The following is a 12,510-nucleotide window of genomic DNA, read 5'->3' as shown; positions in this document are numbered from 1 at the left end:
CAGAGATGCTCTTCTGCATACCACTGTTGTAATGAGTGGTTATTAGCGTTGCTGTCACCTTCCTGTCAGCTCTGACCAGTCTGGCCCTTCTCCTCTGACATCTCTCATTAAAAATGCATTTTTGCCCGCAGAACTGCTGGATGTTTTTTGTTTTTCACACCATTCCCTGCAAAATCTAGAAACTGTTGTGTGTTAAAATCCAAGGAGATCAACAGTTTGTGAGATACTCAAACCACCATGTTTGGCACTAACATTCATTCCATGTTCAAACCACGTCACTTAGATCACATTTCTTCCCAATTCTGACATTTGGTCTGAAAAACAGCTGAACCACTTGACCACATCTGCATGCTTCCATGCATTTAGCTGCTGCCATATGACTGGCTGATTAAATATTTGCATAAACAAGCCGGTGCACAGGTCTACCTATTAAAGTGATCATTGAGTGTCTATATATATATCAGAGACATTTAAGGCATAACTTTAACATTTAAAATGCCTTTTGTGTTGCAGCCAAGAATAAAAAAATTGGAGGATTATATTTGTGCTTCAAAAATTACTTTCGTCTTTGCAGACAGTGAACTGGAGCAGTAAATTGAGTCGAATCCTGATTGGGAGTGTAGAGGCATCAGTGACATCATAAGCAAAAAATTACATCTGAAGTTCTCTCTAGAAATTGCACCGGAAAACACTGACAGTTAGACTCATTTATCATATGCATGAATAATTGCAACTGGGCTATGCACCAATATAAAATAAATGTGCATACTTGGACACTTCAGCAGCAGAATAGAAAAGCTGACATTACGTTGTCGAAAACAAACACCAGCAAGCCTTTGAGCTGTTTAATGAACGGTTTGAATGGCGTGAGCTATCAGGAGTGTCTCTGGAAGAAGAAATAAGACTTGGCGTTCACAGAATTACCCTGAAAATGCATAAAACGTGTATTTTAATAAGCCCGTCACTGAAGTTCTGCAAATCATTTCGGTCAACTGAATTCCTCACCTCAATCTGCCACTAAGTGTGCCAAAAGCAAAAAAAAGTTTCCATTAAAGGCCCATTAAAGCGCTGAATTATGAGCATTAAAATGGTCCCATCGCCAGGCGCCTAGCTTCATTTACACACCGTCAGGTGTTCTAGGCTTTTTTTTCGGCCTATTATTTTTCAGGCTTTTTCCACTTGAAATGTCAGGCGGTTTCCCCACGTCTTCTTTTCAAAGGCTCCGCTCACAGCCCTTTCGTTTACAGCACACCTTCCTCTAATCTTGCGGCCGTTCGGCCCGCATTACATCATCGGGAACAGCTCCGCGGTCTGGGAAGGCGGTGTGAGCGGGAGATTAACGGCTCTCCCGCCGCTGGCTCGCACCTCCCCGACACGCACGCTAAGATGCGCTAACTCCACATATTGTTGGGAGGCTGCTCGGCAAGAACGCCGCAGTAACCCGAGGAACGATGACCGACTTAAACCCAAACTTACCCCCCAGGGGGGCTGAGGCCAGTTTTACCCCAGTTCTGCAGGCTGAGCACACAGGCCAGGCTGGGCCTGGAGCCCGACAGCCTGCACTCTCGGTGAGAGGCGTTAGCAGCTGAAGCACTGAAGCAGATGAGTCTGTTAAGCCTTCTTCCCCTGCTGTAAGATCCTGCTATGCCAGCTATCCAGCTATGCCAGCTTGGAGCTGGTGAAGCTGGTCATGAAGCTGGTCTAGCTGGGTGTGAGCTGGTCAACCAGCATGGCCAAGCTGGTCATAAAGCTGGTATGAGCTGGTCAACCAGCTAGTGCTGGTAGCTTGTCTGAGTTGGGAGGTGGTCAACCAGTTACCAGCTGCTTCCAAACATAGCTTGAGCTAGTCAAACCTTGTCAAGCTGGGAGCTGGTCTGAACTGGTCAACCAGTTAAACCATGTTGAGTATGGAGCTGGTCTGAACTGGTCAAGCAGCTAAACCATGTTGAGTATGGAGCTGGTCTGAACTGGTCAACCAGCTAAACCATGTTGAGCTGGGAGCTGTTGTGAACTGGTCAACCAGCTACCGTTGATTAAAACCGAGCTGGAGCCGTTTTTTTCAGCAGGGTATAGAGGTTACTCCTCCAACTGTCTTAGAAAATAAAACAAAATTATGGGCACCCCAAGGAATTGTTATGAGCAACATCTAATTGATATTTTCATTCATGTTTTCTGTTTTTTAAACACACCTCAATCCCTAGAAACTCATAAGAGGATATCCCTGACTGCCTGCTTCAAATAAATATGAAGTTTCATTCATCGGAGAATACGTATGAAACAAAAGTTTGTTGACCTTCACAAGTCAGGCAGCATCTAGAAGAAAATAGCTAAATGTCTGAAAATACCCATGACAATTATTCGGGAAATAAAAAAGTGGTGTGCGTGTCTGGAAAAAAACACATGAACTGTGTAGTGTATATTGCCACCGTACACACACACACGCACACACGCACAAACACACAAACACACACACACACAGGCAGGCACACACACACACACACACACACTCAGGCAGGCACACACACACGCACACACGCACAAACACACACACAGGCAGGCAGGCACACACACACACACACACACACGCAGGCAGGCACACACACACACACACACACACACACACAGGCAGGCAGGCAGGCACAACGCTCACTGATGGCGTAACCCTCGAATTAAAAAAGAACGTCGTTGCTGACGGGCAAAGCGTTTGTCCAACAAATATTTGGATGAGTGAGAAGCCGGATTTCAAATCTGTCGTTAGAATCTTCGAATCTGTCGTTACACTAGCATTCAGACTGTGGTGTATGACCAATCCATGGCCAGGAGATAATTCATATTCTTTGAATAAGCAGGTCAGGTGTGTGTGTACATGCGTGCTGCGGTGTGTGTGTGTGTGTGTACGTGCATGTGTGTGTTTGTGTGTATACATGCGTGCTGGTGTGTGTATGTGTATGTGCATGTGTGTGGATGGATGTGTGTATGTGTGTGTACATGCTTGTGTGCCGGTGTGTGGGTGTGTGTGTGCATAGCTTTCACTGAACAGAGCCTCCACAGTGAGACACTGCCTCCACACAGAAAGCCAGTTACAGTGTTCAGTTACAGGACCACTGCCTCTCAGGCAGCTCAGTGAGAAACATCACCTTCATATTTAAACAAACACACAGCACTGTGTGAACTTTATTTATGCAGACACACCATGTACAGACTCGCTGCACAACTTCCTCTGTACAAAATCCCTGGGTCAATAAGTGTTATTATTAGAGTGTTCACTTTAATTCTTCTCTCTACAGAGAGAGAAAGTGCAGAAGAGGAAAAGACTGAAATCATAGCACTCAGTGAACGGGTCTCACAAAGTGACTGGAACACAGAATCATTGCCATCCTTAAAATTAACACATATTTATGCCTACAAGGCTGCTAAAACATGGAACACGATGGCTTTCTTTAAAAACATGCTAATAGGACCATGAACATGTTGGCCACATTATTATGACTATTACTATTTTCTTATACTGACATACATTTTAGCTATACTGACAAAAATAAAAACAAACTGTAATACAGGGATCATCAAATCACAGTCGATGTCCAAGAACTTATGGCTTTCCACCCTCTCTTCACCTGGGAGTCAGACAGTCTGGCCAATCAGTGGCACTAATTGTTCAGCTACGGTAATTGCCTGGGAGAAAAGAAAACCAGGACCGGATTTGGATTCGAGGTCCAGATTTGATCATTGCTGCTGTTGCCGGTTCCGTACCGTTGTTGTTATGTGCGGAGAGAGAAGACACTCAGTACACTGAACACTGCCCTGGGGCCCAGAGGGAAAACACACAGCTCAACACGACATGCTTATTTTCCTGAACAGTGAGCAGGGGGCTGAAGTGCCAAATTAATCTGCAAAAAGGTGAATATTTAATTGACTGCATAGTTATTAAATCTACCGTGTACATTCTGTGAAATAGTGGTGCTGAAAATAAATGCCTTGATTAATTTTTCTTTTTTCTCATTTATCTTTTATTTATACAGGGTAGGTTGACACATACAGTACTGTAAGAAACTCTAAGATACTCCGTATAAACACTATATACACAAGGTACTGTTAGACTTATAGTGTGGTTGGAAAGGTGGGTCAGGAGCTCAGGGAATGGTAAACATGCTGTATGAATTGATAATAGACATACAGTATTTAGAGAAAAAAGTGTGTACTGTCAGTAAAGATGCTCTTGTGGCAAAGATGTCTGACAAGCAAGTCAATAACGAATTATATCACTCACTAAGCTGCCAATCATACGCATCAACAACTTTGAAATGTTCAGTTATATCCGGAGCATTCAAGAGTGATCACATTACTCCAGGCTAACTTTGCAGTCATGTCAGCTACCACTTTAAATGCAGTGAATTTATCTTAAATGTGAATGTATTCTTTCAGTTCTTTAGTTTCTCTTGGTCTTACTCACTGGTCTGTTTATACAATCAAGCAGCATTTTCGGTTCCAATGTACATTTCTTAAGGCAAAAATTCAATCTGGCAGCTTTGAAATTTGTTCTCCAGCCGATTAAAAAAAGAAGCATTCAAATATGAAGAGTAGATAACAGAAATCAGCATGCATTTGATTCAGGCAAAACAAATTACGACAGCGGGATGACAAATGAGCAAACAAAATGAGTATGAGCGTCAGGCAGAGAGACACTTCAGCTGCTTAGCCACTAGAGTACGGCAGCTTGTGTAGCTCGGCTAGTTCGCTAGTGAAAAGCACAGTGAAGTGCAGTGAAAGCTCGTAGCAGGTTATCGCAACAACGCTCCCTGATGACATAACCCTCAAATTTAAAATAACATTGTTGCCCTTGGCTATGGCCGATTTTGCTTTAACTGACTGGTAATGCACGTTTGTCAAAAAATATTTGTACGAGTGAGAGGCCGGAGTTCATATCCCACCTCGAAATCTTTTAACTCGTTACACTCGGCTAGTCAAATAACAAGCTGCCGCTAACACACAGCAATTCAGCTAGTCAAATACCAAGCTACCGCTAATGTACAGCAGCTTGGCTAGTGAAATAACAAGCTACCGCTAACATACGCTAACACGGCTAGCCAAATACTGAGCTACCGCTAATGTACAGCAGCTTGGCTAGTCAAACAACAAGCTACCACTAATGTACAGCAGCTTGGCTAGTGAAATAACAAGCTACTGCTAACATACGCCAACTCAGCTAGCCAAATACCGAGCTACCGCTAATGTACAGCAGCTTGGCTAGTGAAATAACAGGCTACCGCTAACATACGCCAACTCAGCCAGCCAAATACCAAGCTACCGCTAATGTACAGCAGCTTGGCTAGTCAAACAACAAGCTACCGCTAACATACTTCTGATTGCTCTCAGGTTGAAGGTCAGTGCTGCAAAACCTAGCCTCTTCTGAACAAAGACTATTCCCAATACTGGTGAATTTATTTTGCTTTAATGGCTCGGGCTTCTCATGCTGCTGAACCAATGTCTAGCGAGGCAGAAGTAGGAATGGAGCAGGAGTAGCAGATTAAACGGAGATTAGGTTTACTCTAAACCAGGAACACCAAGCAAGATCCACCCAGGGCAATATGATGCAACAAGAAGCCCCTGTACCTACATTACTGTACACAGCTTACTGTTTCTTCTGGGGAATTAAGCCCCATTTAAAATAATGAACATTCCTTATGTAATAAACTGCAAATGTATTCAAAATCACAAGAGTAACATGAAAAGGCAGACTGAACACCACAATTAGTTAATGCTTTCGAGCAAAAATGGCTTTCAGGACAAAAATGAAGAAATGTGCTGAGACAACAGGCCAGGCCCATTCCTTCACCTTCTGTCCGTAGTTTTAATAAAACATGTCCCTTTCCACTTACTCCATTTCTCCATTTTCTTTTTTCGAGTATGATGTGCTCCTAATTGGCAATCCCACCCACCCTGACTGGAGTGCTTTGAGGGGAGATGTGAAACTCGATATGCAGAGGTCTGCGCGGATCAAAGCGTGCACGACACATTCATTCCCTCGTCACCGAGACTCGGCTGATCCGTGAGGTCATATCGGCAGTGGAGGATAATCAGGTCTGTCTTTGATTACATCATTATTTGATAATAGCAGTAATTACAGCCAAACCTCCATTTAAATGTATGTTGAAATCGAGACTGTCCCCTGCTGTGTTGAACCCCGCTGGTCAAAAGGGCACACGCAGTTTTCCCGTCAGTACCACGCTGCTTAAAGTAATGACCGCACAGCTCAGCTGGGGGAATGCAGGGTGATGAACAGCATCTATTTCTTTTTTTAGGGGGGCAGGAGGTGGGTTGCGTGGGCCAGGGTTGTGCAGTGCTGACGTTTTGGCTTTTTACCAAGCAGAAGTGGTCAGTCAGGTCAACGCTCATTTGTTGATTTATTTATTAATTTATTCGTTTGTTTTCACTCATTTTTCTTACTGCTATTATTACTTTATAAAACAATTTTGGCGCAGCTTGAAGTGTAGTGGCTGAGGTACATGACTAGGACCAGGAAGGTTGGTGGTTCAAGCCCTGGTGTAGCCACCATAAGATCCGGACTGCTGTTGGGTCCTCAGCCACACGGGGAGCAAGGCCCTTGGCCCCACACTGTTCCACAGGGGCCGCAATGTGGCTGCCCTGTGCTCCTAAGTAACTAGGATGGGTTAAATGCAGGGGACAAAATAACTTGTTAGTAGTAGCTCCTCTCATAATTCAGTGTCTCATGGTTTGTTTGTGTGAAATCACACCACAATGTGTTCTGAGGATTTGGCTTCATTGGCCAAGAAAACAAGCTTATGTAAAAAAACATTAGCAGTAGCAAACATAGCTTTTCACACACACACACAATTTGTTCAGATTGGTGTATTTGTCTAATAATGAGCCCTTGTGTTCAGAGCTGTAGTGTCAAGTAGCATTTTCAGAGCTTTTCAAACAACAGTTCCCACATAGGCTACAACCTAATTAAATGCTCATTATGCGTTTGCAATTATCCAAATGTTCGGATATTCATTTCCATCCTTGGCACACACAGACTCATTGCTGTTCATAGCACCGAGGTCCTTTTTTACATTTTTGTACCACAATAGCGGAAGGAAGTTATGACACAGCGGCAGTATGGGGCACTTCAGATTGTACACTGGCACGCTGAGCAAAAATAGTCACATATTATTGCACCCTGGGCCAGTGTGGCATAACACAAATCCGATCTGTTTCCGTTATTTAACAGAAAGGGAAAGGAACTGGAGACAGTCCATATGAAGCTGGCTCTGGCAGACTGCTCTCTTCGCAAGTGTGAATTCGGCATATTAACAAACATAAATATGCGTAGCCGCCATTTATTTTTGCAAGCCGAGAATCTGTTTGCAGCGGAAATATGTTTTTGGTGCCAGAGAAAGTATACTGTAGCCTAATATTTATGGACAAACTGTGCAGCAAACAACATCTTATTTGACTCATGCAAACAACAGTAGCAGTATATACCGGTGTTTTTGTGGCTGGCCAGACAACCTACCAGCACTAAATAGTTGACCAGCTCATACCCAGCTAGACCAGCTCATACCCAACTAGACCAGCTTTATGACCAGCTTGACCAGCTCAATTGTCAAGCTGGTCAAACTGGCATACCTGGATTTTACAGCAGGGATGGCTACAAATACTGTACATATTACAATAATAAGCTTTCTACTTATTGCTGCCTTCAGATAAGTGTGAAACGTTAACCCACACATATTTGTTTTAACCCCAATATATTTCTTGTATTGTAGATACCGGTGTTTGTCAGCGACTGTTAATACTGTGCTGCAATGCACATGACAAGGCTTGGGACAAAGGGAACGCAGAATTTAAAACCCGTAATATCAGCAAGGCAAAGCACGTCTGTTTGCAGAACCGCAGTTGCTATATAGACACATGGAATGAGCCTGTCCCTACACACAGAAACAATTACCGGAGATTTCAATAAAGACACAAGCACAATGTGCCTTTGATAGAAAGAGACGTATTGGGTGAAGAGATTAAGCACCTCTTATTCCAGGAATGTGTTCCCCGCTGTTGCAGAATTAAATTAATGACAGCAATTACAATTGGTCATTAAACACTTTGTTTGGTTAACTGAGAATTGAGAAAATGAGAATGAATTGGATTATGGGATTTTATTCAGGGCATCGCAGATTCCACACAGACCTTCTCTCATACGTTAAACTGAAGGAGCCTTGTTCCTAAATTACCGAGCGTCCTGAATTAGCCGCAGCGATAATACTCTCAAACAGAGGTCTGTCTAGTTCAGGAGAGCCCAAGTTATTCAGATCTCACATCACTAAGAGCGGCCAAATGCGTGCAAATGCTTACATTTTGTTCAACCGCAATTAAAGTGTGCAACCTCCGTTAATGAGTCCTAGGAGATATTATCTTTGAAGTCACATGAACAGTATTTATCTATATTTCATCATTACATTTTTGTAATCACTGCTGATGATGAGACTGAGGTGCAGTGGGTAGGACTATCGCCTCACAGCAGGAAGGTCCGGAGTTGAAATCGGAGTTGAAGTTTGTATGTTCTCCCCGTGTCCAAGAGGGGAAATTTGACGGAAAATTGACACTAAATACACGCCTGCTGGTACACGATGACGTCGTAAAATGTGGATTGAACAAAAGTGGATAGAACAAAAACGTACAATTTTATACATGTTTTGGAATATATACTTCATGACGTGCTCGTATGGTTATGAAGAATTGACTAAATTGAGGAAGAAGTGAATTTAGATTTCAGCTGATCTTTAGTGGGGCAACAGCTTGCTTTTCCCCCAAAAGACTCATTAAAAAACTCATTTAAAATTGAGGTAACAGAATAGCTAAAGAACAAAAAAGATGCGAATCGGAGTACTGTGTGTTTTAAAGGCCCTGTTCTTAATTTACTTTCACACTTTCAGCTTTTAAGTACGGGGATAAATTTAGTAATAATTATCAGCTTACCAGAGCCAAGACTTCAACTAAAATGTGTCATATTTGTCCTCAAAGCTCATAAAAGTTGCGCCATTCAGCTTTAATTACTGAACGAGTTCCTTATTACTTAATGTCCGCTAACGATGCACTTTACAATGGAGCCACTGCGGCCCAAAAAAAATAACTGTTTTTTTACATTTTTGTATGTTCCCTTCAGGCTTAGTGGAATCTTATAAAACTGTTAACTTATTAATGGGATATAAAAAAAAAGAAAATAATTATAAAACACTTCTTCACAAAGTATTTCATGCTCCTGCAATACTGACTAAATTATCCATATAAGTGATTTTAAAATCCAAAGGGATTAAAAAGAATATGTTGCAATCTATTTCTTACACAAGCTCACATTGAAAACTTAAAGCTGGTGGACCAAACATACTGACAGATGTGTATTAAATCTGCAGTGTGGAGTCATTGCAAAACCCAAGATTACTAAAGGTGATAATTAATTGATGTTCAGAGGCTAGATTTGCCAGGAATTGAAAAATCCCCAAATCTCAATGTGTTATATAATTATATTATTAAACTGCCTTACCTGTACATAAATAAATCCATCATAAATACAATCTCATAAGACTAACCATCAGTAGATTAGGGGAAGGGCAGACCATACTATGCCAATATGTGTAGGTTTACACTCAGTGGGCACTTTAATAGGTATTTATTGGACTTATTTTTTAGACTTCTACTGCTGTAGCATATCCACTTAGAGGTTTAATGTGTTGTGTGTTCAGAGATGCTCTTCTGCATACCGCTGTTGTAATGTGTGGTTATTTGTGTTACTGTCACCTTCCTGTCAGCTTTGACCTGTCTGGGCATTCTCCTCTGACCTCTCTCATTAACAACATGTTTCTGCCTACAGAACTGCTGCTCACTGGATGTTTTTTGTTTTTCACACCATTCTCTCCAAACTCTAGATGCTGTTGTGTGTAAAAATCCTATCCCACGAGATCAGCAGTATCTCAGATACTCAAACAACCTTGTCTGGCACCAACAATCATTCCACACAGCTGAACCTCTTGACCACGTCTGCATGCTTTTATGCATTTATTTACTACCACATGATTGGCTGATTAAATATTTGCATCAACAAGCTGCTGCACAGGCCAAATAAAGTCATCACAGAGTGCAAAAACCAAACAAGCAGGTATTTAACAGTCATTTTATACTTTATTCTTTTTCAACAAAGTAGTCTGTTGCTGCAGCTGGTAAGTTCAACCAATGTAACGTTTTTAATTGTTACATTATTGTTATGCCATTATTTTTTTAAAGAATTGTGTGTACAATGAGCTCCATAATGTTTGGGACAAAGACAGTTTTTCTTGATTTGGCTCTGTACAGATTTGATTTGTAATCAAACAATTAACATGTGGCATATCGTAGACTTTGGTTTCACCATGTAGAAAGTACAACACTTTTTACGCACAAACACGAAACAACAACAAGAAAAATCAGGCAAAAGATTAGAATCGGAATGTTAAAGGGAGAAGGGCCCCTAGCACATGCCTGAATTTGTCACCCAAAATTAGTAAAGAGGCTGATCGTGGTTTTTGAGAAACAAGATCTTTGAGGTGTAAATTTATCAAACCTTGAAGAATGTAAATAGGCAAGGAGCAAAAAATCTACACTGCTTCTTATCTTCAAAGACATAAGCTGACGTGACCTAAAAGCTTCAGTTTGAGCTGACAGTCATAGTAGTGTAAGATTACCTTCACTTCTTTCTGCACAGCCCTTTATGGCAGTTTGAGTATGCTCCCCACCGTAAATACATCAAAGCTTTGCCAAAGTAAAGAAGTCTCTGAATCCCTCATTTAAAACAAGTAAAGAGTTCAATATTTCTTGTTTTAATTTGGTGTTCTCTGTCAGAAAAGTTCCCCAGTCTCCTCAAAACTAAATTAATTGGCTTGGTGCAGATTAAGGATTAGTCAATAATTTATTTTTCGGAAAAACTAGGGTTGATAGTCATTTTTCTTTTGGCCTCCTGACCAGTACTTCATGAGATGCAGTGCTGATATATCACCGACTTCTTGATGTGGATGTTCGTAATGTGAATGCTACCTGCTCTCCGATGGTATTATTGTCCGTCATCATACCTTGACTTTGGCATGTGTACATGCTTCCCCTCTAACAATTGTACATATACAGGAGAAAGCTGTTATCCATGAGAGGAAATTTGCATTGTATCACAATATTTTACACAACAAAAGTGTATCAATACACAGCTGCCAAGTATCGTTCTTTAATTTTTGAATTATTAATACACATCCAAATTTTGTCATTGATTAGTATTATATTAGTATTATTGGGTATTGTTTAATACTTAAGACTAATACTTTAATACTTTTGGTACACTGAAGAAGAGATGAACAGAGTGAAAAGTTAAATAAGATAATATGGATTTTAGCAAAGTTTTCCAATGGGTACATAATGTCAATGGCAACCGTATTGTGGCGGTGTAATGTATTGTGGGGTCTCTGGTGATTCCCACCCCGAGAGGAGAGGCCGGTCTCTCAGGCGCACCAGCGAGTAGTGTGTCGGGCTCTTTGACATCTTTGGGGAATAACAGTCAAGCAGTAACCCAGGGACCCCGGGATTTAAACTCACGCCGGGCCAGTGCTGACTGGCTCAAGACATTTCAATGTACATGGGGTCTGTCACGGACTAGCACTGCGACAAGACTTACACTATTACAGAAGCGCAACACAACACTTTACATTTGACCAAAAACAGTAACGGTAATAAACAACACACAACGAGTGCATTTAAAAATGTTTTCCCGCTTAAATCTAAAAGTTTACCTGGGTCCGTTCGATCCTGGTGCCACAACCAAACAGGAAGGGAAGGGAACCAGGCGGTATTTCTGGAGGCGGGTTAGCGGGAGCTACCACCTGTTTGATTTGTGTAAGGGGAGAATTTGAATGGTGCATGGATGATTGTTTTAATTTCTGTTTAGTACCCCCTTGTTGTTCTTGTGTGTTTAGTTGTTTATTACTATTGTTATGGCCATGTTTGTTATGTTCTGCTAGATAATTTTCTGTTTTATTTTGTTAATTGATTTTATTTATTATTTGTTCATGGAAGGTGCCAGGTGGGAGGCTATGCCCATTTATAGCTCCAGGAGAGAGCTGAGGGGAGAGTTTTCTTCTTTTTTTTTGAGAGTTGGAGTTGGTGTGCTGTGTCACGGGCCTACTTTTCAGGCATAGCCGAAGTACACGGCATTTTCATTTGCATTTTCTTTCGTTTGTGTTGTTCAGTTTTCTTCTTAAGTTTATTATTATTTATTTTTATTTTTTTTGTAGTTGTCACTGTAAATATTTCTGCACTGCCACCATCGCACCTGTAAATAAAATATACCTTCAGCACCTCATCACCGCACTCCCTCGTCCTTCCTGTCCTCCACCCGGGAGGGTCATTTGTACTCTGGATTTACCCATCCTTGCCCCCAGAACAAACCCAGTTCCAAAACCAGTGACTTGGTCAAGGACAACGACCAGAGCGCCC

The 12,510-nt window shown here is 41.6% G+C and overlaps 1 protein-coding gene across 2 annotated transcripts in view; it reads right to left on the bottom strand.

Moving 5' to 3' along the window:
• macrod2 (mono-ADP ribosylhydrolase 2) overlaps positions 1 to 12,510 on the bottom strand; it is a 597,810-nt gene that overhangs the window by 204,803 nt on the left and 380,497 nt on the right. The gene's annotated exons all lie outside the window — the stretch shown is intronic.

The sequence above is a fragment of the Conger conger genome, chromosome 18 (assembly GCF_963514075.1).
Source record: "Conger conger chromosome 18, fConCon1.1, whole genome shotgun sequence".
Classification (NCBI taxonomy): Eukaryota; Metazoa; Chordata; class Actinopteri; order Anguilliformes; family Congridae; genus Conger; species Conger conger.
This window is presented reverse-complemented; position numbering and strand designations above follow the sequence as displayed.